This window comes from Tamandua tetradactyla, chromosome 3 (assembly GCF_023851605.1).
Source record: "Tamandua tetradactyla isolate mTamTet1 chromosome 3, mTamTet1.pri, whole genome shotgun sequence".
NCBI lineage: Eukaryota > Metazoa > Chordata > Mammalia > Pilosa > Myrmecophagidae > Tamandua > Tamandua tetradactyla.
The window spans coordinates 17,424,444-17,450,617 of record NC_135329.1 but is presented as its reverse complement, the minus strand read 5'-3'; the positions used below and the strand labels follow the sequence as shown (position 1 = coordinate 17,450,617).

Genomic DNA, 26,174 nt, shown 5'->3' with positions numbered 1-26,174 from the left:
AATGACAGCTACAAATTGGGTTTAATGGAGGTTCCTTGCTGTGTTAGTAAAGAACATAACACTGGTATACTGATTACATAAAGCCTCAAAAAGGTGACAGCTTTAATTTTAGTCTGAAATAAGTAAAGTCCTGGTGTATGAGTTTTTGAGATCTTTTAAAACAAGAGCCAGAGATTATCTTAGGGAATTATTTCCTGAGGATATTATGAAAAAACTTTTTAAATGTGAAATATACATTCTTGTTGGCAAGGGGGAAAAAGTCTATTTCACTCCTTACTAAATAGACATTTTTGAAAACCACATATAAGTCATCAAAAGAAAAGCATTAAACATTCTCTGGGCTGATGTGTTTTTTTTTTTAGTTCATGTTTATTGTATAATTAGTTACATGACTCTTCTAGTTTGTTAACTGCTGGAGTGAAACACACCAGAGATGGATTGGCTTTCAATAAAAGGGGATTTATTTAGTTAATGTATAGTTCTTCAGAGGAAAGTCAGCTAACTTTCAACTGAGGTTCCTTCTTACGTGGAAAGGCACAGGGTGATCTCTGTTGGCCTTCTCTCCAGGCCTCTGGGTTCCAGCAACTTTCCCTGGGGTGATTCCTTTCTGCATCTCAAAAGGCCTGGGCTAAGCTGCGAGTGCTGAGATGAGGTATGCTGAGCTGCTTGGGCTGTGCTACGATGTGCTCTCTCATTTAAGCACCAGCCAACCCAATCAAACATCATTTGCTGCAGCAGGCATGCCTCCTAGCCGAATGCAGATGTAATCAGCATCAGATGAGGTTCACATGCCATTGGCTCATGTCCACAGCAATAGAACTAGGCACCTTCACCTAACCAAGTTGACATCTAAATCTAACTACCACAATGACCCAGTTAAAAAGAACATTTAGAATACAGTATTGCTCTTTATTCAGTTACATTCAACTTATTGTGGTCTTAATTCTATACATAATTACATTAATTGCCATGAGATTGCTGAAACTGGACAAGGAAAAGTCTAGTAAGAAATTGAAAATATTTTTAAAGATAAAAAACTTGTATCTGATAACAAATGTAGTGCTCTATTGCTTTTTCAAAAACAAAACAACAAAAAACCACCCATTCAATGTAGCTTGATGATTACTGAACTGAGTTCGGTATTTCAAGGGCAGAATACAATTAAAGCTGTGGAGAAAATGGAACTGGATAATCAATTATTTTGAGCACATCCATATTGGTAACCTCAATTATTTAAGGGAACAAATTGTTATTTCATCATCTCCTTGCTCTGGTTCTGTGGGTGGATAGAGCACTGATGTCCAGATTTTATTTTCAATGATTACCATTTCTTAGGAAATGCCATATTTTCCTTAACTGATGAGTCACATCTTCAGAACTTAACTCCAAGAGGTGTACGAAACTATATACAATTAATGTCCTAATATGTTCTATAATTCTTCCAAATACCTTCACAGCAAACTATTAACAATTGCAGCATTTAAAACTAAGCAACAATTAAGTCCTGATAGTTCCCTTATCTCTATGCTTAAAGTACATCTGAGATGTGTACATTTTAGACTCACTGCATTTATGATGTTTTATGAGTCTTTCATTTGTGTAAAAAATATATACATAGAGTTTTCTCTGTGCTTTGCTAATCTTAACGAATATGGTCCATCTTAACACCAAAAAATGGGAGGGAGTAAAATTTCTTCCTAAGACAATACAAAGTCCACCTTCAACTCCCTAAATTCTGTCCATTGTCTTGAGATAGGCTTAACAGACATTTATTTATTTATTGTTTGCATGAGCAGGCACCAGGAATCGAACCCGGGTCTCCAGCAAGGCAGGTGAGAACTCTGCCTGCTGAGCCACCATGGCCCACCCTTAGAAGACGTTTTAAAAAGTAAAACTTTCTCTTTAAAACTCTTCCTTTCTGGTACCAAAAACACAGTCATCTTCAACTAAATGTTAATCTTTTTCTTGGTAGAAAACTAGAATAGTCTTTCTGAATTCTCTGCAGCTAGCTTTACCATCTTTTCTGTGATCAACTTTTACAAGCAGCTATTCAGAAAAAAAAAAAACAACTTGTTTGGTGTAAATAACAAACCATTGCTGGCAACTAGAGCTCTCTGTTCTAGTTGAGAGTTTGCAAGGGCCTATCCATATCCAGCAGAGTCCCAAGGAAAGTGACCTGCCAGAACTTCACCCTGTTCTCTAGAAACAACACCCTGGGTCTCATTATTGGGAAGGGTTATTCAGCAGCTGATCTGATCCTTGACTCACAGCCTGGCCCTGGGTGGTCACAGGTACAGGGATCCAGCTGCGTGTATCCACAGTGCCTACCTCCCATACTGTGCCAGAAACTTTGTCTTCCTTCTGGAGAGCCTCCCTCTGTGCCAATGTGGTTTGGTCCATTCTTTTTCATTGTCTTGTATTGCCTGCATGTAGATCAGCTTTCCAACCACTGGGAAGCATGGCTTCAGTGGAGGGGTCCACATACCTGCATAATTCAGGAGGGTTAAATTGACTGTGTGTTTATGTTTAACCGACCATTTTTAGTTTATGCACTCACAAAGGAGGAAGCTGAAAGAAGCGGGATGAACTAACAAACTAATCACCTATGTTTAGAGTATTGAACTGCAGTGCTGTTTTAGCTAATGGCTGGGAATTTCTATTAATATGAATTGCAAAATTGACATTTGGTTAATGGTGGAAGACACAAGCCATTTGAATCACCTCGGGTTATTTTAAATGGCCTTAAAGAGCTTTTGAGACCCAGAATCCAACACTTTAAACATTATCACATAAAAATTTAATTGGTGCCCTAAGTTTAAGCGTCTTTTATGAACAGAGTAAAGAAAAACATTCATACATAAAACTTCTTTACTAGGTCTGAGGTTGTGCTCTATGAAGGAACAGGTTCTCATTGTTTGACTTATGTTTAATAAAATTGATTAATTGATTTAATTTTCTTTTAAAAAGAATTTTAGAAAAGCAGTTGTTAGTTATGTCAAAGTGGTTAGATTTGATGTCCTCTTTCCAAAGAAAATGAAGACATTTATATAGTGACTAGGAGACAGCAATGAGGGAGTTACTAAAGCCTCTTGCGAAATAGGATAATTACATATCAAAAAACTTTAGGTCTAAAATAACTAGAAATGACAAGAACTTTTTTTTGTTTGTTTCTGTTTCTATTTTATTTTTATGAATTTCTTCTTTTACTTTTTGATACAATGTTTTTTATTAATTAAAAAAATTAACAACTAACAAAACAATAAGATATCATTCCATTCTACATATATAATCAGTAATTCTTAATATCATCACATAGTTGCATATTCATCATTTCTTAGAATATTTGTATCAATTTAGAAAAAGAAATAAAAAGACAACAGAAAAAGAAATAAAACAATAACAGAGAAGAAAAAGTTATACATACCATACCCTTTACCCCTCACTTTCATTTACCACTAGTATTTCAAACGAAATTTATTTTAACATTTGTTCCCTCTATTATTTATTTTTATTCCATATGTTCTACTCTTTTGTTGATAGTAGATAAAAGGAGCATCAGACACAAGGTTTTCACAATCACAGAGTCACACTGTGAAAGCTGTATCATTGTTCAATCATCATCAAGAAACATGGCTACTGGAACACAGCTCTACATTTTCAGGCAGTTCCCTCCAGCCTCTCCATTATATCTTGAACAACAAGATGATATCTACTTAATGCATAAGAATAACCTCCAGGGCGTGCCACAGTGGCTCAGCAGGCAGGAATGCTTGCCTGTGATGCCAGAGGACCCGGGTTCGATTCCCGGTGTCTGCCCATGTAAAAAAAAAAAGAATAACCTCCAGGATAACCTCTCAACTCTGTTTGGAATCTCTCAGCCATTGACACTTAGTCTCATAGAAATGACTAGAACTTTTAATTTGACATCCCCAAGGGGTTCTTGACTGAAAGTTGTAAATCTGAAAACTGAGTAATATAGAATCCAGCAGAAACAAATTTACTTAAATATAAACTTACGAAGGAAAACACAACAAAACAGACCAAAGCCACCCACCATAGGTTCCCTTTGTGGAGTGCTTCCTTTGGGGATCCCCTGATGTGGTTCACCTTCCATTGTTCTTCTCCCCTCTCCTTGGTGGATCACCTGTCTTCAGCTAGCTCCAATCCAAGTTTCAGGCATCACATGTAAACAAAAAAATGGTCTAAGGATAAGAGGGACATTTTTACCTTTACATCTTTTAAAAAAACTTTTTAAGACTTGTGATATACAGAAGAGCCCATAAAAAATATACAGATTAGCGAGTTTATATCAAGTGAACACCTCTATAAAATAAGTCAAATGAAAAATAGAAGCTTGCCAGCAGCCCAGAAGTTTGACACCCTGACCCTGAGGGCCTCTTTCTAATGGCAATCTGCCCTCCCCACCGAAGATAAGCACCACCAGACTTTTGTGGCAAATACTTTCTTAAATTTTCCTTATATTTTTACCACATAGGCATGCATTCTGAAACACCATTGTTTCATTTTGTCAGTTTTGAATGTTATATAAATGGTAACAATCATTTTTGCATCTTCCCTCAACATATTTCTGAGATTTATTCATGAAGTTTGCACATCTCTGTAGCTCATTTTTGTTGTTGTGTAATAGTCTATTATATATAACTATACCAAAATCCATTTGTACATTCCAAAGCTGACAAATATTTAGGTTGTTTCCACTTCTGACTATTACAAATAATACTGCTGTGTTTATTCCTGTGTTGGTCTCCTGGTACGTATCTGCAGACATTTCTCTTGGGCATATCCTAAATGTGTGCTCTATGACAGGGTAGGTTTAATTGCAACTGTACTAGATAATGTCAATAGTTTTCAAAGTAGCTATACTCTTTTTTTTTTTAACTTCCATCATCAGTATATGAGAATTCCTGTTATTCCACATTCTCTTCAATACTCGATATTTTCAATTCTTTAGATTTTTTTCCTATTTGGTGGTTGTATAGTGGAATCTCTTTGTGGTTTTATTTTGCATTTCCCTGTTTGCTAATGATGGTTGAATACCTATGCTCAGTGGCTATTTAAAAGTTCTTTTTTGAGAAGTGTCCACATTGCCATTACTATATTACTTTATTACTATCACTATACCGTCTATATTAATATTGAATTATCATTTTCTTATTGATTGGTATGCGTACTTAGCATATTTTGGATAAGGGTTAATTGTATGTAACATATCTTCTCTATTATATGACTTGTCTTTTCAGTTTTTTATTGGTATCTTTTGATGGTTCTTACTGTTAGTATGGTCCAAATAAATAATCTCTTCCTTTATGGATAGTGCTTTTTTTTTTGCCCTGATAAAGAAGTCTTTCCCTAACCTGAGATTATAATGATATTCTTTGTAATTTTTAACTGCTTCATTGTTTTGCTTATGTATTTAATTTTTAATGAATCTGGAATTGATTTTTGTTCATGGTATGAATTAGGGCCCAGTTTCATTTTTCCCCCCATATAGATACCCAGTTCCAGAGCTACTATAGAAAAGACAACTATTTTTTCCACTGGGTCTATTTTTTACACATGGGTCTATTTCTAGACTATCTATTCTGTTCCTTTGATCTATATGTCTATACTGTCTTAATTATTGTAACTTTTTAAGAAGTCTTCATATTAAGGGAAGCAAGTCCTCCCAAGTAGTTTTTCTTCTTCAGGAGTGATTGACCCTTCTAGACCTCTTGCATGCCCATATACATTTTAGAATTAGTTTATCAAATTTCTCAAAAAAAACCAAACAAACAACTATTGGATTGTATAGTGACTGCATTGTTCCTAAAAATCAGTTTGGGGAAAATTACCATCTTAACAGTATTGTTATATTCATCAATACTTAACAGCATTGTATGAATTCTTATATTCGTTGGACATGGTCTATATCTACATTTGTTTAGATCTTTAATTTCTGTTAGTGATTTTGATCGATTTCTGCATAGACTTTCTGCACTTTGTTACCTTCATTTTTTGTTATTTAATGTTTCTGAAACCATTGCAGATGTTAACTTTAAACGTTTTAATTTTCTTTTTAATTCTGGTATGCAGAAATACAGGTGATTTTTGTGTTTTAATCTTGTATTTAGTAACCTTGTTAAACTCACATAGTATTTCTAATAACTTATATATAGATTATTTTGTATTTTAACCTACATAATCAAATCACATGCAAAAATGAGTTTTATGTCTTCCTTTCCAATTCTTATATCCTTTAAATTTTTCCTAGCCTTACAGCAATGGATTAGGACTTCAGTATAATGCTGAGTTAAACTGGTGAGAGCAGGTGTTGGGGATCGAATTATGTACCCCAGAAAAACATGTTCTTAATCCATTCCTGTGGATGCGAACCCATTATAATTAGGACATTTTGATGAGGTTATTTTTAGTTACGATGTGACTAACTGAATTAGGGTCTTAATCCTATATTAGAGGCTTCTACAGAAAGCCCCAGTGAGAGGACATGGGAGAAGCAAGAATATGAAAGTCAACAGAACCCAGAAGAGAACGGAGAAGATAATGCCACGTGCATTCTGATGTGACAGAAAAGCCAAGGAACTCCAAATTTACCAGCCAATGAGAAGATACCGATTTTGGGAGGAATTGAGCCTTCTAGCTTCTGAAACATGAGCCAATAAATTTCTGTTGTTAAGCCAACCCATTGTGTGGTATTTGTTTTAGCAGCTAGGAAACTAAAACAATAGGTATGCCTTTAGTCAGATTAGGGAACATTCATTCGTTCTTAGTTTCCTAAGAATTTTTATCATGAATGGATGTTGAATTTTATCACATGTTTTTTCTGCATCTATTGAGAAGTCATATGTCTTTTTTTCCTATTTTTGTCAATATAGCAAAATTTTGATTGCTTTTCTAATGTTAAACCAATATGTGAGTAAACATAAATGACTATATATAAGCACACACATACATATACACACACATGCATACATATATACATGTATATATATACAATTGAAAAACAAGATGATAATTTCATATGTGTTGGGATGGAGTAAATAGAGCTAAAGTATTTTAATATCCTCGCATTGTCTTGATTAACATCAACCATTGATAAGTCAAAGAGGTATGGTTTAATTTCCAGGGTAACCACAAAAAAGAATAGAAACAGGCAATGGGAGATAATATTTGGAAATGACATATCAGATAAAGGTCTAGTATCCAGAATTTATAAAGAGATTGTTCAACTCAACAACAAAAAGACAGCCAACCCAATTACAAAATGGGAAAAAGACTTGAACAGACACCCACCAGAAGAGGAAATACAAATGGCCAAAAGGCACATGAAGAGATGCTCAATGTCCCTGGCCATTAGAGAAATGCAAATCAAAACCACAATGAGATATCATCTCACACCCACCAGAATGGCCATTATCAACAAAACAGAAAATGACAAGTGCTGGAAAGGATGTGGTGAAAGAGGCACACTTATCCACTGTTGGTGGAAATGTCAAATGGTGCAACCACTGTGGAAGGCAGTTTGGCGGTTCCTCAAAAAGCTGAATATAGAATTGCCATACGACCCAACAATACCATTGCTGGGAATCTACTCAAAGGACTTAAGGGCAAAGACACAAACGGACATTTGCACACCAATGTTTATAGCAGCATTATTTACAATTGCAAAGAGATGGAAACAGCCAAAATGTCCATCAACAGATGAGTGGCTAAACAAACTGTGGTATATACATACGATGGAATATTATGCAGCTTTAGGACAGGATAAACTTATGAAGCATGTAATAACATGGATGGACCTAGAGAACATTATGCTGAGTGAGTCTAGCCAAAAACTAAAAGACAAATACTGTATGGTCCCACTGATGTGAACGGACATTCGAGAATAAACTTGGAATATGTCATTGGTAACAGAGTCCAGCAGGAGGTAGAAACAGGGTAAGATAATGGGTAATTGGAGCTGAAGAGATACAGACTGTGCAACAGGACTAGATACAAAAACTCAAAAATGGACAGCACAATAATACCTAATTGTAAAGTAATCATGTTAAAACACTGAATGAAGCTGCATCTGAGCTATAGGTTTAGTTTGTTTGTTTGTTTGTTTTTGATTGTTTGTTCGTTTTTGTTTTTTTGTTTTTGTTTTTGTTTTTTACTATTATTATTACTTTTATTTCTTTTCTCTATATTAACATTCTGTATCTTTGTCTGGTGTGTCGCTAGTTCTTCTAAACCGATGCAAATGTACTAAGAAACAATGATCATGCATCTATGTGATGATGTTAAGAATTACTGATAGCATATGTAGAATGGTATGATTTCTAAATGTTGGGTTAATTTCTTTTTTTTTTCCGTTAATTAATAAAAAAAAAAGAATAGAAACAGGGTTTATAAATTCCAAAATAATTAGGGGAAAATGGAATGATTAAAAAAACACAAAAGAAGGGACTAAAAGAGAGGATCTGAACAGGTGAAATAAGTAAAAAACTCACAATAAGTAGACTTCAATACTTTAATATCAGTAATGAAAGTATTTGTGAATGGACTAAAGACTCCATTTTAAAGATAGAGATTGTTAGAAATAAAAAGCAACTACAAAACCTTACTATATGCTGTTTACAAAAGAAATGTCAAAAGCATAAGGATACCAACAATTTTAAGATAAGAAATAAAAAAAAGTTATACCAGAAAAATACTAACCAAAAGAAAACTACTATAGCTATATTGATATGTGACAAAAACAGAATTTAAAATAAAAAAAAAAGGATTACTAAGATAAAAAGGGTTACTTAATAACGGTAAAAGTTTCAGTTCATAAGTAAGATATAAAAATTCTATATTCATATATACCTATTATGATTTCAAAATACATAAAATGAAAATGGGCAGAACTATAATGATAAAGAAATCTACTGTCAGTGGGAGATTTTAACAACCTTTTCTAAGTAAACAATAGAACTACTAGTCTGAAAATCTATGACATAAAAGAATTGAACAAGAATAACAAAATTGTCTTAATGTCCACATATAAAACATGGCATGAACAATAGAAGAATATGTAATATTTTTTAAAATTGGTGATATGCTCAACAATAAACCATGTTTCAGCAAATATCAAAGGATTGTTATCACACACAGTAAGTTTTCTGACCACTGCAATTATGCTAGAAATTGATAACAAAAACAAATAGAAAAATTCCCATACGAAATATGCTTTTAAATGATCACAGACCAAAGAAAAATATAAATTAGAATTATAATGAATTATAGAAAAAGAATGATAATACTGCATATAAAAATTATATATCCATCATTGGTAACAGAGTCCAGCAGGAGTTAGAAACAGGGTAAGATAATGGGTAATTGGAGCTGAAGGATACAGACTGTGCAACAGGACTAGATACAAAAACTCAAAAATGGACAGCACAATAATACCTAATTGTAAAGTAATCATGTTAAAACACTGAATGAAGCTGCATCTGAGCTATAGGTTTTTTTTTTTTTACTATTATTATTACTTTTATTTCTTTTCTCTATATTAACATTCTATATCTTTTTCTGTTGTGTTGCTAGTTCTTCTAAACCGATGCAAATGTACTAAGAAATGATGATCATGCATCTATGTGATGATAAGAATTACTGATTGCATATGTAGAATGGTATGATTTCTAAATGTTGGGTTAATTTCTTTTTTTCTGTTAATTAATAAAAAAAAATTATATATCCAATATATGAAGGAACAATAAAGCTAAAATATATTTCAACCCATATGAAATACTGGGTCTAGCCAAAGATCATCAAAATGCTGCTAGCCCCTCACAAAGAGACCCCCAGGGCATCATGTGCCTGTAATGCTACCTATGACATTTTTCTTGCCAGAAATAAACATGAATCTGACTAAGCCTCAATCTACCGGTTTACAAGAAATGCAAGAGACAAAGGAATATGTTAACTACCACCAAAGGGATGCAATCATCAAAATCAAGAATGTGAGAAACTTTACAGGACAAATGACCCAATTTGCTCAATAGACAAATTGCTAGGAAAATAAAAAGACAGAAGAGGAGAGCTTATAAATGATATAAAGCACTTCAAAATGTAACTTGGATTTTGTTTAGATCTGATTCTAAGAAAACTTATTTTTTTACGATACAAGGAAATGTGAACAATACATATTTACTGATATTGAGGATTAATTATTTATTATTTTAAAGTGTGATGTAATGGTATTGTATTTATGTTTTTAAAGGGTCATTTTCTTCTTAACTTAAATACTGAAATATGTATAGATGAAAGGATATGCTATCTAGAATTTGCTTTAAAATAATCCAAGTCTATTATAAATGAAATAAGATTAGCAGTGAGCTGATAATGATTGAAATTGGATAATGAATACATAGTGGTTTATTATACTATCTCTCCACTTTTGAATATATTAAAATTTTTTTGATAAAATGTCTTAAAAATCATTAGATGCAGCTGAAGAAGTATTTAGAAGAAAACTTATGGCCTTAATTAAATTACATATATTAGAAAAGGAAGGCTAAATATAATGACCACTAGGTACCCACCAGGTCAGTAAAAATGAAAAAGATTGAAAATATAGAGTATGGGTGAGAATATGATACAACTGGGGCTCTTAAACTGCTGATGGGAGGTAAATTAGTTCATTTACTTTTGTAAACTTCTCGATATTATCTAGTACAATTAAAGTTATACATATCCTATCACCCAGCAATTCTAGTTATAAACCTAAATGCATACACATATGCCCAGGATACATGTACAAAAATGTTCATAGCTGTATCTGTAATAGCCAAAACCACCCACATGTCATCAACAATAAAATGAATAGATAATTTGTGATTCATATATAGAAAGGAAATTTGTACACCAATGAAAATGAAAGAACTACAGTTACAAGGAATAAGTGAATGAATCTTAAGCATAATGATAAATAAAATATGCCAAATATGAAGGAATACATAGGACATTGAAAATCATGAACCATAAAAGAAAAAAATTGATAAGTTGGCTTTCATGAAAATCAAAATTTTCTGCTTTTTGAAAAACACCACTAAAAAATGGAAAGGGAAAAATGGCTAAGTAAGACATTCCAAAATTCCATCCCCGGCACCACTACCACCACAGAAACAAAAAAAAAAACCAAGCAGACTGTCAAAACCAACTTTCTCAGAACACTAGAAAACAGTAAAAAATATAAAACAACCAAACGAACACTGAATTGAGAAAAGGGCAACTCTACAGTAGGAAAGCCTCCTGTGGCTTTTACTAGCCCTTCCCCTTCTACTTCCTGGTTCAGCACGGTGGCAGCTCTTGCTCCCAATGTGGGGCCCTGTCTGGGTCCGGAGAGAACAGAGCCACCTTACTCACAGGTTGGGGTACATTTATGTCAGTTCTAACATGTCTGGTGATAGCCCAAGGCACTGACCCAAGATATTTTTCTGGGTCTTGCCTGTCTTAGAATTCACTCTAGATGGAGAATTGTCAGACATGGCTGATAAAACAATCAAACACGGGGCATCTGGGGCAGAAGATTATGTATTAAGGCATACAACAGAGTCCCTAGGGCTCAGGAGGAAAGTGTGGAGAATTTTCTGGGGAAAGTGGGGCACTAGGACTACCTATGTACATAAGGAAATTTATAAGGCCGTGTGCATAACCCTAGGCAAGATACATGCTCAGAAAGACCTGAGAGGACCCTGAACTTTCACCATGAGATACCCTTTAGACTCTGTGTTAGTTAGATTCAGTTGTCAACTTGGCCAGGTGAGCATACCTAGTCTTGTTGCTGCGGACATAAACCAATGGTACGTGAACCTCATCTGTTGCCAATTACATCTGCAGTCAGCTAGAAGGCGTGTCTGCTGTAATGAGTGACGTTTGACTTAATTGGCTGGTGCTTAAATGAGAGATCGCAATGTAGCAAAGCTAAGCAGCTCGGCATTCCTCATCTCAGAACTTGCAGCTCAGCCCAGGCCTTTGGAGATGCAGAAAGAAGTCACCCAGAGGCAAGTTGTTGGAACCCAGGGGCCTGGAGAGAAGACCAGCAGAGACCATCCTGTGCCTTCCACGTAAGAAAGAACCTCAGTGGAAAGTTGGCTGCCTTTCCTCTGAAGAACCAACAAAATAAATCCCCTTTTATTAAAAGCCAATCCATCTCTGGTGTGTTGGCATTCTGGCAACTAGCAAACTAGAACAGACTCAGTGCAATGCTGGCTGAGCAATGAAGAACCCCAGCACAGAGGCAGTCTGCAAAGCCTGAGAAAGGAGTGTATTTCTTTTTCTTTTCTTCCTCCCTCCCTCCCTCCATTCCTTCCTCTCTCTCTCTCTTTCCTTTTTTTTTTCTTTCACCCTCCTTCTCCTCCTCCTCCTCACCCTCCTCCTCCTTCTTCCTTCTGTTATTCCTGACATTCAAGAAATCTCTGTCATAATACTAGCTGAATATCAGTTTAAGGAACAGAAACTTCAGTGACTACACATGCCATTGAATACAGTCTTAGCCTAAAGAGTGTTTTAGTTTCCTAGGCTGCTCAAAGTAGATACCATGAAATGGATTGGCTTCAAACAATGGGAATTTATTAGCTTGCAGTTAGAGTTCTGGAATATGTCCAAATCAAGGCATTGTCAAGGTGATGCTTTCTTCCTGATGACCAGATGCCAGTGATCCTCAGCTTTTTTGCCAATGGCAAGGCACATGGCAGCATCTGTTGGTCTCTCCCTTCTCTTCAGAGTTTTATTGCTTTCAGATTTTTGCTCCCATAGAACTCTTCTCTCTCTTCATTATGTTTATAAAGGACTCCAGTAATAGGATTAAGTTCCATTCTGAATGAGGTGGCTCACCCCTTAACTGAAGCAGCCTCATCAAAAGACCCTACTTACAATGGATTGATACCCACAAAAATGGATTAGGACTTCTGGAGAAGATGGCGGCTTAGTAAGACGCGCGGGTCTTAGTTCCTCCTCCAGAACAGCAGCTAAAGAAACAGAAACAATACAAAACAGCCTCTGGAGCCACGACAGAGACCAAAAAGACAGCGTACCCCATTCTGGAATGGCTGAATGGGCAGGGAGAATCCGCTGCAGTGAGATACCCGAGGGGCGCACGCTTTCCTGGGCCGGGGCGGCTGGCGACCAGGGTCCCTTCCACACACGTGGCTTCCCGGTCCGACTGGGAATGTTGGATAGCGGGGCCCTCCCGCCACGCTTGGCGTCTCGGGCCAGCTGGGCAATTTGGACCGGCACTCCCCCAAGCCGCGGTGGCCGGCAACCCCCCCTCCACGCGCGGTTTCCCGGGCCGACTGCGAGATTCGGATTGACAAGTTAAAGGAGCCACAGCATCTTTTACTGGTGGGACCCACAGACAGACAAGCGCCACCTACTGGGCAGGGAAAGAAAAACAGAGCCCAGAGATTTCACAGAAAAACCTTTCAACCAGCCGGGTCCCACACCTAGGGAAATCTGATCAAATGCCCAGACACCAGCAGAAAATAACGGATCACCAGCAGAAAATAACAGATATGGCCCAGTCAAAGGAACAAACCAATAGTTCAAATGAGATACAGGAGCTGAGACAACTAATGCTGAATATATGAACAGAAATGGAAAACCTCTTCAAAAACCAAATCAATAAATTGAGGGAGGACATGAAGAAGACATGGGCTGAACAAAAAGAAGAAATAGAAAATCTGAAAAAACAAATCACAGAACTTATGGGAGTGAAGGACAAAGTAGAAAAGATGGAAAAAACAATGGATACCTACAATGGCAGATTCAAAGAGACAGAAGCTACAATTAGTGAACTGGAGGATGGAACATCTGAATTCCAAAAAGAAACAGAAACTATAGGGAAAAGAATGGAAGAACTTGAGCAGGGGATCAGGGAACTGAAGGACAATATGAAGCGCACAAATATACGTGTTGTGGGTGTCCCAGAAGGAGAAGAGAAGGGAAAAGGAGGAGAAAAACTAATGGAAGAAATTATCACTGAAAATTTCCGAACTCTTATGAAAGACCTAAAATTACAGATCCAAGAAGTGCAGCACACCCCAAAGAGAATAGACCCAAATAGGTGTTCTCCAAGACACTTACTAGTTAGAATGTCAGAGGTCAAAGAGAAAGAGAGGATCTTGAAAGCAGCAAGAGAAAAACAATCTGTCACATACAAGGGAAACCCAATAAGACTATGTGTAGATTTCTCAGCAGAAACCATGGAAGCTAGAAGACAGTGGGATGATATATTTAAATTACTAAAAGAGAAAAACTGCCAACCAAGACTTCTATATCCAGCAAAGTTGTCCTTCAAAAATGAAGGAGAAATTAAAACATTTATAGACAAAAAGTCACTGAGAGAATTTGTGACCAAGAGACCAGCTCTGCAAGAAATACTAAAGGGAGCACTAGAGTCAGATACGAAAAGACAGAAGAGAGAGGTATGGAGTAAAGTGTAGAAAGAAGGAAAATCAGATATGATATATATAATACAAAAGGCAAAATGGTAGAGGAAAATATTATCCAAACAGTAATAACACTAAAAGTTAATGGACTGAATTCCCCAATCAAAAGACATAGACTGGCAGAATGGATTACAACCCAGCAATACCACTGCTAGGTATCTACTCAAAGGACTTAAGGGCAAAGACACAAACGGACATTTGCACACCAATGTTTATAGCAGCGTTATTTACAATTGCAAAGAGATGGAAACAGCCAAAATGTCCATCAACAGACGAGTGGCTAAACAAACTGTGGTGTATACCTACGATAGAATATTATGCAGCTTTAAGACAGACTAAACTTATGAAGCATGTAATAACATGGATGGACCTAGAGAACATTATGCTGAGTAAGTCTAGCCAAAAACTAAAGGACAAATACTGTATGGTCCCACTGATGTGAACCGACATTTGAGAATCAACTTGGAAGATATCATTGGTAACAGAGACCAGCAGGAGTTAGAAACAGGGTAAGATAATGGGTAATTGGAGCTGATGGGATACAGACTGTGCAACAGGACTAGATACAAAAACTCAAAAATGGACAGCAGAATAATACCTAACTGTAATGTAACTATGTCAAAACACTGAATGAAGCTGCACCTGAACTGTAGTTTTTTGTTTGTTTGTTTGTTTGTATCTTTTGTTTTTGTTTTTTCTTTTTCCTTTTATATATATATATTTTTTATTATTATTATTATTTTAATTTTCTTCTCTCTATTAACATTCTATATCTTTTTCTGCTTTTTTCCTAGTTCTTTTCCTAAATCGATGCAAATGTACTAAGAAATGATGATCATACATCTATGTGATGATACTAAGAATTACTGAGTGCATATGTAGAATGGAATGATTTCTAAATGTGTTAATTTCTTTTCTTTTTTTTAATTAATAATAAAAAAAATGGATTAGATTTAAGAACATGTTTTTCTTGGGCATATACAGCTTCAAACCACTACAAATAGTTTGCAAAAAACATCACAAAACACAGAGACTACTACAGCCTTCAATAATAAGAAAAAAAGAAAAAACCTCTGGGAAATGGGAAAATCTGACTTCAGAGTTAATACATTAAAATATTCAATGTCCAGATTTAAATGAAAAAAAAAATCACTCACCCACAAACCAACAAGAAAATATGGCCCACGAGAAGAACATAAGGGGGAATGGGGTGGGGTGCATAGGAGCAAAGATTGTGTATGCTATTGAAGTTAAACTAGTATTAATTCAAACTAGTTTGTCATCAATTTAGGATAAATTTAAGCCCCATGGTAACCACAAAGAAAATACCTTAAAAATACATGGAAAAGGAAATGAAAAGGTAATCAAAATGATTCACTACAAAAGATACACTAAACACAAAAGAAGGCAGGAATGGAGCAAATGAGGGGAAAAATGGCATACAAATACAAAAAAGGCAAAATGGCAGAAGTAAATCCTACCTTAATAATAATTATAATTTAAATGTAAATGATTAAATTATCCAATCAAATGGCAGAGATTACCAAAATGGTTTTTATCAAAAGAATGATACAACTACGTGATTTTTACAGGAAATTCACCTTGGATATAAAGACACAAATAAGGTAACACTGAAAGGATGGATAAAAAGATACTCCATGCAAAAAGGATGATATGTGACTCCACCATACAGCATAAAAAAAAATGTTCCATGCAAATAGTAAGCAAAACAGAGCTGCAATGGTTATACTAATTAAGTCAAAATAGACTTTAAGTCAAATACTTTTATTAAAGAGACAAAGAATGACATATATTGACAAATAGGGCAAATAATCAGGATGAAATAACAATTATAAACATATATATATATACCTAAAAACAGAGCCCCAAAATGCATAAAGCAAACATTGACAAATTAAAAATAGGCAATTCTACAATAACAGTTTTTTCTTCCACTTTCAGTAATGGACAGAATATTGAGACATGAGAGCAATAAGGAAGCACAAGACTTTAACAATACTATAAAACAACTAGACCTAACAGACATAAATAGAAAGCTGCACCCAACAGGAGCCGAATACACATTCTTCTGAAGTGCACATATATCATTCTCCAGGATAGTCCATATGTTAGATTACAAAACAAGTCTCAACACATTAAAAAACATTGAAATCATACAAAACATCTTCACTATGTATGCTGATTTGAAAGGATGTATGTCCCCTAGAAAAGCCATGTTTAAATCTAAATCCCATTTCATAATGGCAGAATAATCCCTACTCAGTACTGTATGTTTGAATCTGCAATTAGATCATCTCCCTGGAGATGTAACCCAATCAAGAGTGAATGTTAAACTGGATTAGGTGATGACATGTCTCCACCCATTTGGGTGGGTCTTGATTAGCTTCTGAAGTCCTATAAAAGTGGAAACATTTTGGGGAAGAGGGAGATTCGAGACAGCAGAGAATGTTGCAGCACCACGAAGCATAGAGTCTACGAGCCAGAGATTAAAGTCAATGGAACACTGCAAGAACCCAATCCGGGCAGAACTACCAGAGGCCCAGAAAACTTTAAGAATGAAGGTTTGGGTCACCCCACCAGGCAAAAAAAAATATGACCAGCTGAAGTGCTTGCTGAGTGTAAAGGGAAGATAGAAGTTAATGATAAATATGAACTATGACCACATGAGCAGAAACGGGACTGCAATGGTATGAATATTTCTTCCTTGCTTTGTTATGAGAATATTTGTATTTGTACATAGGGCAAATACCTTGTTTCTTTCTCTATCTTATCCCCTCATTATATGGCATAGTTGTATTGCTCATGTCATAGAATTTAAGTTATATCAAGTTTAATAGTGAATGTTACCCAAGGACTTGCATACTATTCTGGAGAGATTTAGTGTGTTTCTGGTTGTATGCAGGACAGTTGAGTACTGTTAGGCAAGAAATATGTCTGATATTGCATCTATTTGGAAATTAAGTATGATTTAAGGTGATGTGTATAGCGGCCAAGTCGACAAGCGGTGAACTGTGATGTTTGGGTTCATGTGTCAACTTGGCCAGGTGATGGTGCCCAGTAGTCTGGCAGTTAAGCACTAGCCTATCAGTTGCTATAAGGATATTTCATGGATTTAAATCATCAGTCAGTTCATTGCTTCTATGGCTGATTACATATATGATCAACTAAGGGAAGTGGTCTTCCACAATGAGAGAATCCAATCAACTGGATTTAACCCAGTTGATTTCAGCAATCAGAAGAGAGCTTTCATCTCTACTTCAGCCAGCCAGCCACTCCTGGGGATTCATTCCTTTACTGCAGCTGTCAACTTGTAGCCTGCCTTACAGAATTTGGACTCATCTATTCCCACAGTTGTGTGAGACACTTTTATAAAACCTCATATTTACAGATATCTCTTGTTGGTTCTGTTTCCCTAGAGAAACCTAATACAAATCACAAGGGGCTTTTTGAGGTGACGGAAATGTTCTTATAAAAGTGGTGTATTTTGTTGTATAAAAATATGACTCCATAAAATTTGGTTTAAAAAAAAAAGCAAGAGAATGATTACCCTAGATGCAAAGATAATTGTTACCTCTGCTGGGAGGGAGGGACTGAGGTCAGGAAGGGGCACTATATATGTGCTTGGGGAGTTTGGGGTTTTCCCTATGTTAATTTCTAGAAGGGGGTAGTGGATATGTGGATGTTGGCTTTATAATGATTTATTGAACCTACATTTATGTTTTATGAACTTTTATGAACTGTATTATATATTGCAATAAAGCAAGGTTAAAAGAACCTCAGGTTTTCTGGACTTGATTCAAGGGCTCTTCCCATTAAAGTTTTGGTCTCTAAATATACTTTTGGAAGAAAGGTGCAAAAATGTTTTTGAAATACTGTAATCATTTGTAATCACATACTGTATGTGGCAGAGAACAACAGCTTGGGAGAGGACACACTGCAAATATGTACATGTAATAAATAAATTCTACATGTTTATTTAAACATCTATTACATCAAAAGAGAGCGTGATTAAATGTAGTACAAGTGAAAGTGAGGCTGTGTAGGGAGGTGGCACTGGAGCTAGCCTTGGAGAATGGGTAAGTTTTCCATAGCTGGAGGAGAGAGGCCCAGGCAGAGGAACTACATAATAAAGTAGGGAGGACACAGTGAATCTGGGGTGGAGGAGGGTCTGAGGTGGCTGGAGCCATGGCAGCCTGCAAGAGATGAGGATGGTCAGGTTGGTGGCATAGACCAACAAATATGTAATATCTACTGTATTTTAGGCACTGTTCTGTTATCTGTGGATATAAGAATGAACCAAACAGATGAAACCCCTTCTACCATACACCCTGCAGCTCAGGGAAGGGCCTCTAACCAGTAGAGAGTAGCTATATAATGTTTGAAGTGATAAGACATGCTATGGAGAAGTGTAAGGCAGGAGAGGGGGCAAGGGAGTGACAAGAACAGTGTTGGTTTTTCATTGTAAGGCGTTAAGGAGAATTTCTTTGGAAAGTTGGCATTTGAAAAGAGATCTGAAGGAAGCGGGGGTGTAAGCCATGTGGAGATAAATATTTAGGAGAAGAAGAGCATAGACAAAGGATCTAAGGGTGTGTTTGGCATGTTGGAGGATTACAAGGCGTTTTAGTTTGCAAGCTGCCAGAATGCAATATACCAGAAACAGAATAGCTTTTAAAAAGGGGAATTTATTAAGTTGCAAGTTTACAGTTCTAAGGCCATGAAAATGTCCAAATTAAAGCAAAATGTCCAATCTAAGGCATCCAGGGAAAGATACTTTGGTTCAAGAAGGCAGATGACGTTCAGGGTTTCTCTCTCAGCTGGAAAGGCACATGGTGAGATCTGCTAGCCTTCTCTTCAGTGGCTTCCCCGGGGCTCTGCCCGTTCTGTTGCCTATGTGGGTTCTAGCGGCTCTCATGGCTCTAAAGCTTTATCCAAAATGGTTCCCTCTTAAAGACTCCAGTAAACAACCCCACCTTGAATGGGTGGAGACACATCTCCATGGAAACCATTTAATCAAAAGTTATCACCCACAACTGTATGGGTCTCATCTCCATGGAAAAAATAAAAAAGCTCCCACCTAGCAACATTGAATGAGGATTAAAGGACATGGCTTTTCTGGGGTACACAACAGATTCAAACCAGCACACAAGGGGACCAGTATGGTTGAAGAGAGTGAGGGAGAAGTGGGGAGGATAATGTTAGGGAGGAAGCAAGGGCCAGGTCATATAGGGCCTTTTCCACCATGTGGCTTATTTAACAAATACTTCCCTTTCCTTGCCCCCATGGACAGAGTACTTTGTCTCCCATTAATTTGGGGCTTGGTCACATGACTTGCTTTGGCCAAGGGGATGTCAGCAAACATGATGCGTGCAGAAGGTTGAAATGTGTTTGAGTTCACTTTGTATTCCAATCTGACCGTGTAGCTGCTGCCTTCAGCCTGGGTGCCTCAAGGACACAAATGCAGAGACCTGAGCCTAAGCAGAGTCACCCTGCAGCTGGAAGCAGAACTGCCTAGTGGAGTCAAGCCTTGATCACCCAACCACTGTCACTGAGCAGACCTGTGAGTGAGAGAATCAATGCTTGTGTATATAACTGAGTTTGGGGGTGGCTTGTTATACAGCTTTACTGTGGCAATAACTAAGTCATTGGAAACATCATGGAAGTAGGTTGGATTTTATTCTTTGTGAGATAGAAAATAGAGGATTTTGAGCAGAGGAGTGACATCATCTGTCTTATGTGTTAAAAGGGTTACTCTGGCTGTTGTGTGGAGGAGAAGGTTAAAGACAGTGAAAGCTGTTAGGTCTTATTGGGTTATTGCGGTTACTCAAGTGAGAGTGGATGGTGGCTGGACTAGGGAATGAAGGGAAGGTTAGGATTCCAGTTATATTTGGAAGGTATCATACCAAGTTAGAGTTTACACTTGGGTGGATTGGTGGGTGGGTAAGAAATGGGAGGGTAATTGAAGGTTTTGGGGGGAAGATGGGGTCAAGATGAAAGGCAGCTTTTGTAGCCCTAGTAAGGGTAGAGTGGAGTGAGGAAGGCTGGAGTTTGTGATGACGGCTGGGTGGAAAGATTGATGGTGACCCACTTGGCATAGGCTTGTATAGATGGAGTTGCCTGACCTGGGAGATGCCAATAAAAGGACGGATGCCTTGAGCCACTGGTTGCCACTAACACCTTGGCATAAACTTATCCATTCAGTCATCAGTTCCCTTCACAAGAACTTGAGGAAAACAGGCAAGGAATGGGTCCACTTTAAGGGCATTAGGTAAGGAAGAGAGAGGTCTTGTCTTGGTGCCTGAGAGAGGAATTGGATTATAGGGGAAGGATGAGGACTGAGGGATGGTGGGATAGCAGGGGAGCACTGGATATTGCCGAGAGAGGGAATGTGGACACAGTTGAAAGAAAGGACCCAGAAAAGGAGAGTTAGGAAGCAATTTCTTATTCATAGATTTTCTGAGGGGTAGCCCTGATCATCACATCTGGGGCTATCTAAATGGCCTAAGTGTCAGCAGGAAAGTGGAGTCTGCCACCTGGCAAAGTGGGGCCAAGCAACTGATGAAAAAAGAGCCCCGAAACTGTTGACAGTGCTTACATTAAAGGTAAATATGGAACCATAAAAAAAAAAAAAAAGGATGAGTTCTTCACCAAAGTTCTTTAGGTAGAGAGGTAACCAAGACTCTTCAGGAGAGAGACGTAAGAGTTGTAGGAAAACACACAGAGCCCCCAAAGCAGAGCCTTTAAGTTATGATTAATTAGTAATTATAGAAAAATAAGACATTCACATGATAAAAAATTAAAACTGCATAAAAGGGTAGGCATAGTTCTCTTCCCCAGGGGCAACTGAGCTAAGAATTAGTTTCTCACATCTTTCCAAACTGTAAGTATGGAATAGATAGATATATCTGCCTATAAATATGTGTGTCTCTCTCCCATAGCTCTACTCTCTTGTTTTATTACCCAATTGAAAGACTGCCATAAATTCTGTTCTTCATCTTATCACTTCATGTGTCTTGGAGAGGTTCTATTACCACATATGGAAAGACTGTGTAGTATTCCACTGTATGGATATATCATTATACCTATAGGCTAACTCAACCCAATTTTTACTTTTTCCTATGGTATCTCAGTTCATTTTTCTATCTAGCTGCTGGTTGAAGTACAGGTGCTAAATAGCACATGATATATTTTTCTCATAGGCTTTGCAACAGATAAGTTCAGTAGTACTTGAATGAATAAAGAGGCCACTGCCATCTGGTGCCTATAAAATCTCTTAAGTTTTCTGTTTCTAAATGATCTCCCTGCTTTCTACATTTGCCTTCATTTCACTTCTTCCTGATTTTCCTGTCTTGTTCATTTTCTCTTTCTTCCCTGTTATTTGGCTTTCTGCTCCCTTTCTTCTGAAATGGTGATGGCCAGCTCCTCACACCTCTGACTTCACCATCTGTGATAGTTAGGTTCATGTGTCAACTTGGCCAGGTGATGGTGCCCAATTGTCTGGTCAAGCAAACACTGGCCTATCTGTTGCTGCCAGGGCATTTCATGGGCTTAAATCATCAGTACATTGACTACATTAACGGCTGATTACATCTTCAGTCAGTCAAGGGGAGCGTCTTCCCCAATGAGAGATATTTAATCTAATCAGATGAAAGCTTTAAAGGAGAAATCAGTAGAGAGAATCTCTCTCCACTTCAGCCAGCCAGCCTTTCCTGGGGAATTCATCAAAGACCTTTATTGCAGTTACCAGCTTGCGATCTGCCCTCGTATTTTCAGACATCCTTTGTTGGTTCTGTTTCCCTAGAAAACCCTGACAACTGCAGCTTTGGTACTAGGAGTAGTTCTTGAGAAACAGAGTCTTAAAAATGAGTTTTTGCAATTGGTTTTCTACTCTGATTAGACTCAAAGGCACTAATGACTCTATTTCCAATAACCATGCTAGCACTGAAAGTCCATGGCATAATTTGGCAATAGAATTACACAAAATATCTCCATTTGATTCCACTGCATGCTTACATGAGGCATGACACTGAGTGACAATTTTTGACACCTTAACAGAGTTTTGTGGAGTTAAAAGTAATAATTTTTATAATGATGTTGGCTGGTTGTTCCTAGATATGTTGGAGACAGTTATAAAAGAACAGGACAGGATGCATGGGTGGTGCAGTGGTAGAATGCTTGCCTTCCAGATGGGAGACCTGGGTTCGATTCCCAGACTATGCAAACTGCACCCCCCCCCCCCCAAAAAAAAGTACAGGATGAGCTGAAGGCCTCATATTTGCAGCTTAAATGTCATATGAAAGATGTAAAAATTTTCATTTGTGCCCTGAAAGAAAATCATATTTTCTGTGGCCACAGATTTGAGATCTCTAAAAACCAGGCCCAGAGTCTCATGTGCAAGTAGCAGATTTACAAAGTAAACTAAATTCTTGCAGGGTGTCTGCTATTAAAGTGAAGGCATTGATTGGAAAGCAATGGAATCTTGAAAGTTGGGATAAGGACATATGGGTTGAAAATGATGGCAGTGGGGGACATTGAAACCCTAGATTCTGCTGAGTCTTTTTTTTGTATGCTATACGCCCGAGGTCACATTTCATTCTTTTTCCATGTGAGTATCCCATTATTGCAGCTCCATTTGTTGAATTTTTGTTTGTTTGTTTTTCTTTCTTTCTTTCTTTGCTTGCTTGTTTGTTTTTGGGAAGTGCATGGCCCAGTAATCAAACCCGGGTGTCCGGCATGCAGGCAAATATTCTACCACTGAACTACCCTTGATCCCCTCTGCTGAGTCTTTGGTAGATAAACCTGTAATGGTCTGCCCTGAGGAAACAGCCACCCCACCTCCAACCTGCCCTAAGAAAAGAGCTGCCCAATCTCCAGCCTGCTATGAGGAAACAGCTTTCTGATCTCTAGTCTGCCCTGAGGAGAGTGCCATCCAACCTCCACTTGAAGAAATTAATCCTTCAGTTCTGCTAAACCTGTAACCACCTCCCCTGAGGAAACAGCCCTCACTCCTCTGTCTGGAGAGATTAATACTGTTTCACCAGATGAAACTGCAAAAGAATGCCCTGAAGTAACTGGCTTGAAAGATACTTGTAATTCTTTTCATGACCCACCCCTATGACTGCTCTGTTCTTCTAGCCTATAACTACACTAAAGTCCTAACAGACTCTGAAAGGTGAGGGACAGAGTGTGACCCATGAGGAGGGATGCTAAATTCCAAAAGAACTGCGTGAGTTTTCCAATTTATATAGATAGATATCAGGGAGCTATGTGTGGGAATGGATATCAAGGGCATGGGATAATGGTGGAAGGAATGAAGCTGAATCAGGCTGAATTTGTTGACATGGGTCCACTATGCAGAAATTCTGGATTCAATGTTGCAGTTTGAAGTGTTAGAAAGGGTGTTTACAGGTTGTCGGGATGGTTGAAACATGGATCAAAAGTGGCCAACGTTACCTGAGGTTGAAATGCCAGAACTGCCCTGGTATAATATAGATGAGGGGATCCAGAGGCTTAGAGAGATGGAGTGTTAGAGTGGATCTATCATGGAAGACCTACTCGCATACCCCAGGAATGCCAGAGGATACACCTTTCACCAGGACTGGGAGGAATAAATTTGTAAGACCAGCTTCATCATCCCTGAAAAACTCTCTAGTCACCCTTCTCTGTAGGCCAGATATTACTGTGGGAACTGCTGTCACTGACTGGACTCCTTAAACACAATGGGGATGACCCAATCCCAAGTTGGCAGAAGCCACGTGGCAGCACTTAATAACCAAAGACAAGGTGGGCGTGGCTATTATAATGGACAGCAAACTCAAAGCAGCAGTCAAAATGCTCTTACTCGTAGACACCTATGGCCTTAGCTAGTAGATCATGGGGCACCTAAAAGTAAAATAGATGGGCATTGTACTAAATTCTTGTTTGAGCTGTATAAGCAGAAAAGTTATAAGTTACCTGAACAAAAGTCTAACTTGAGTCTCCATGCCATGTAGATCCAAGGAGACTCAGGCTGGCAGGTAATACTGCCCTTTGGGACCTGACTGGGGGCTTTTCGCCATGTCGAGCAGGAGCCCAATGGGAGCTGAATCATATCGCCATCTCTCTCTTCTTCCTAGCGAAACTTTTTTTTTTTTTTTGCATGAGCAGGCTACAGGAATTGAACCTGGGTCTCTGGCATGGCAGGTGAGAATTCTGCCACTGAGACACCATTGTACCGCCCCACCTGGTGAGTTTTTTCACAGAGGTCCTCTCCCCTTCCTCCATGAGAATCTCCCTTTTTCTCCTCTGTCTGGCTTTCAATGCCTTCTAAGATATTCCATCTTTTCTAACACAGAATTTTGGGCTAAGGACTCTTGTTCCAAACAAGGTGTTGTCTTTGACATCCTAGGGAGTCACCTCTGGTTAAGGCCCAGAGAAACTGGGTCCATCCCAATGGGAATGTCTCCCTCTGAAAGCCACAAGTGAGGTTTGCAGGATAAGCAAAATTCTTGATTGGAGTTAGATGGGCCTGTAAAAAGCTAGTAACTCCCGTTTGCCTCTAAACGAGCACACAGGCCCTCTTGCTTTCTACTCACTCAAGGTATTGCCCCAATGACTGCCCTCTCACTTTTTCTCTCTGGGTCTTTCCATCTCTTAATCTGCTATTATATCTTGAGTCCCTGTGCATTTTGCTCTTAGCCCTTCTGAGGGTGTCGCTAGGTGCAGGAGGAAACCATTGACTGGGGACTATAGGCTATCAGGGGTGTGGTCCTTTTGTTGGAAAAGATCTGTGCTGCAAGGGATGGAGGAAGCCTCACTCCTGGCCTTGTTCTATCACATATCCCACACTGTGGATTGCCTAAAAAGTGTACTAAGTCACATTTTATTGTGTGACTGGCCTTTCCCAGGGCATTCCTCCTTAGGCGGAGCCCTATATCTTTGTCACAGCTTCCTTCCCTTTAGCCTGTTCCAGTAACACCCAGGGAGGTTCCCTCCCTAGAGTTTGTTTGTGGCAAATCCTTTCCATTCTCTCAGGCAGTAAGTTAAGAGCACAAAGACGTCCAGGAAGACGAACAGGTTGGCTCAACAGCGTGGAGATGGCCATCCGTCCCCTGAGTCCTCGAGGACCCTGGGGATGCCTGGAGATAGAGGACCTGAGCCCACAGCACTGCGGGATCAGCGCTCAGAACAGCAGGCCAGGGACCCGGGACTGGGCACCAGTAAGGAAATCTCTTTTTGCCTCTTTTCTCTCTTCCTCGGAAATGGGCAGTGCGTCCAGTATTCAGTCCTTTGGGCTGCCTGCTACAAAACTGGGAGAATCTTCCCACCACAGAGCTAAAAACGAGAAAGCTTATTTTCTACTGCAATACTGTCTGGCCACAGCATCGCCTGGAGGAGGGCCAGTGTCGGCCAATGACTGGAACAGTCAGCTGCAACCCTATCCTACAGGTAAATCTCTTTTCGGAAAAGGAGGGAAAGTGGCAAGAAATTCCTTATGTACAGGTTTTATAACCTTATATCAGGATAAATCCATAAAGGTCTCTCTTGCAAATTATTCTATGTCCAAGAATAATTTCCTCAAAATTTATGGAAAAATGTAAAAAGCGAATGTTAACCTATTAATTTACCTGGGGGATGGGGGGTGGGGAACGTGCCGGTCACTCCTTCCTCTCGTTGCACTCC

The 26,174-nt window shown here is 38.2% G+C and overlaps 1 long non-coding RNA gene across 1 annotated transcript; it reads right to left on the bottom strand.

Annotated features, from left to right (window-relative positions):
• Positions 1-701: 701 nt before the first annotated feature.
• Positions 702-26,174, bottom strand: LOC143675972 (uncharacterized). Its single transcript, XR_013171727.1, has 4 exons — positions 26,120-26,174; positions 4,055-4,202; positions 2,329-2,485; positions 702-747 (listed from the first exon to the last, which is right to left on the bottom strand). It is a non-coding gene; the product is annotated as an uncharacterized LOC143675972 (long non-coding RNA).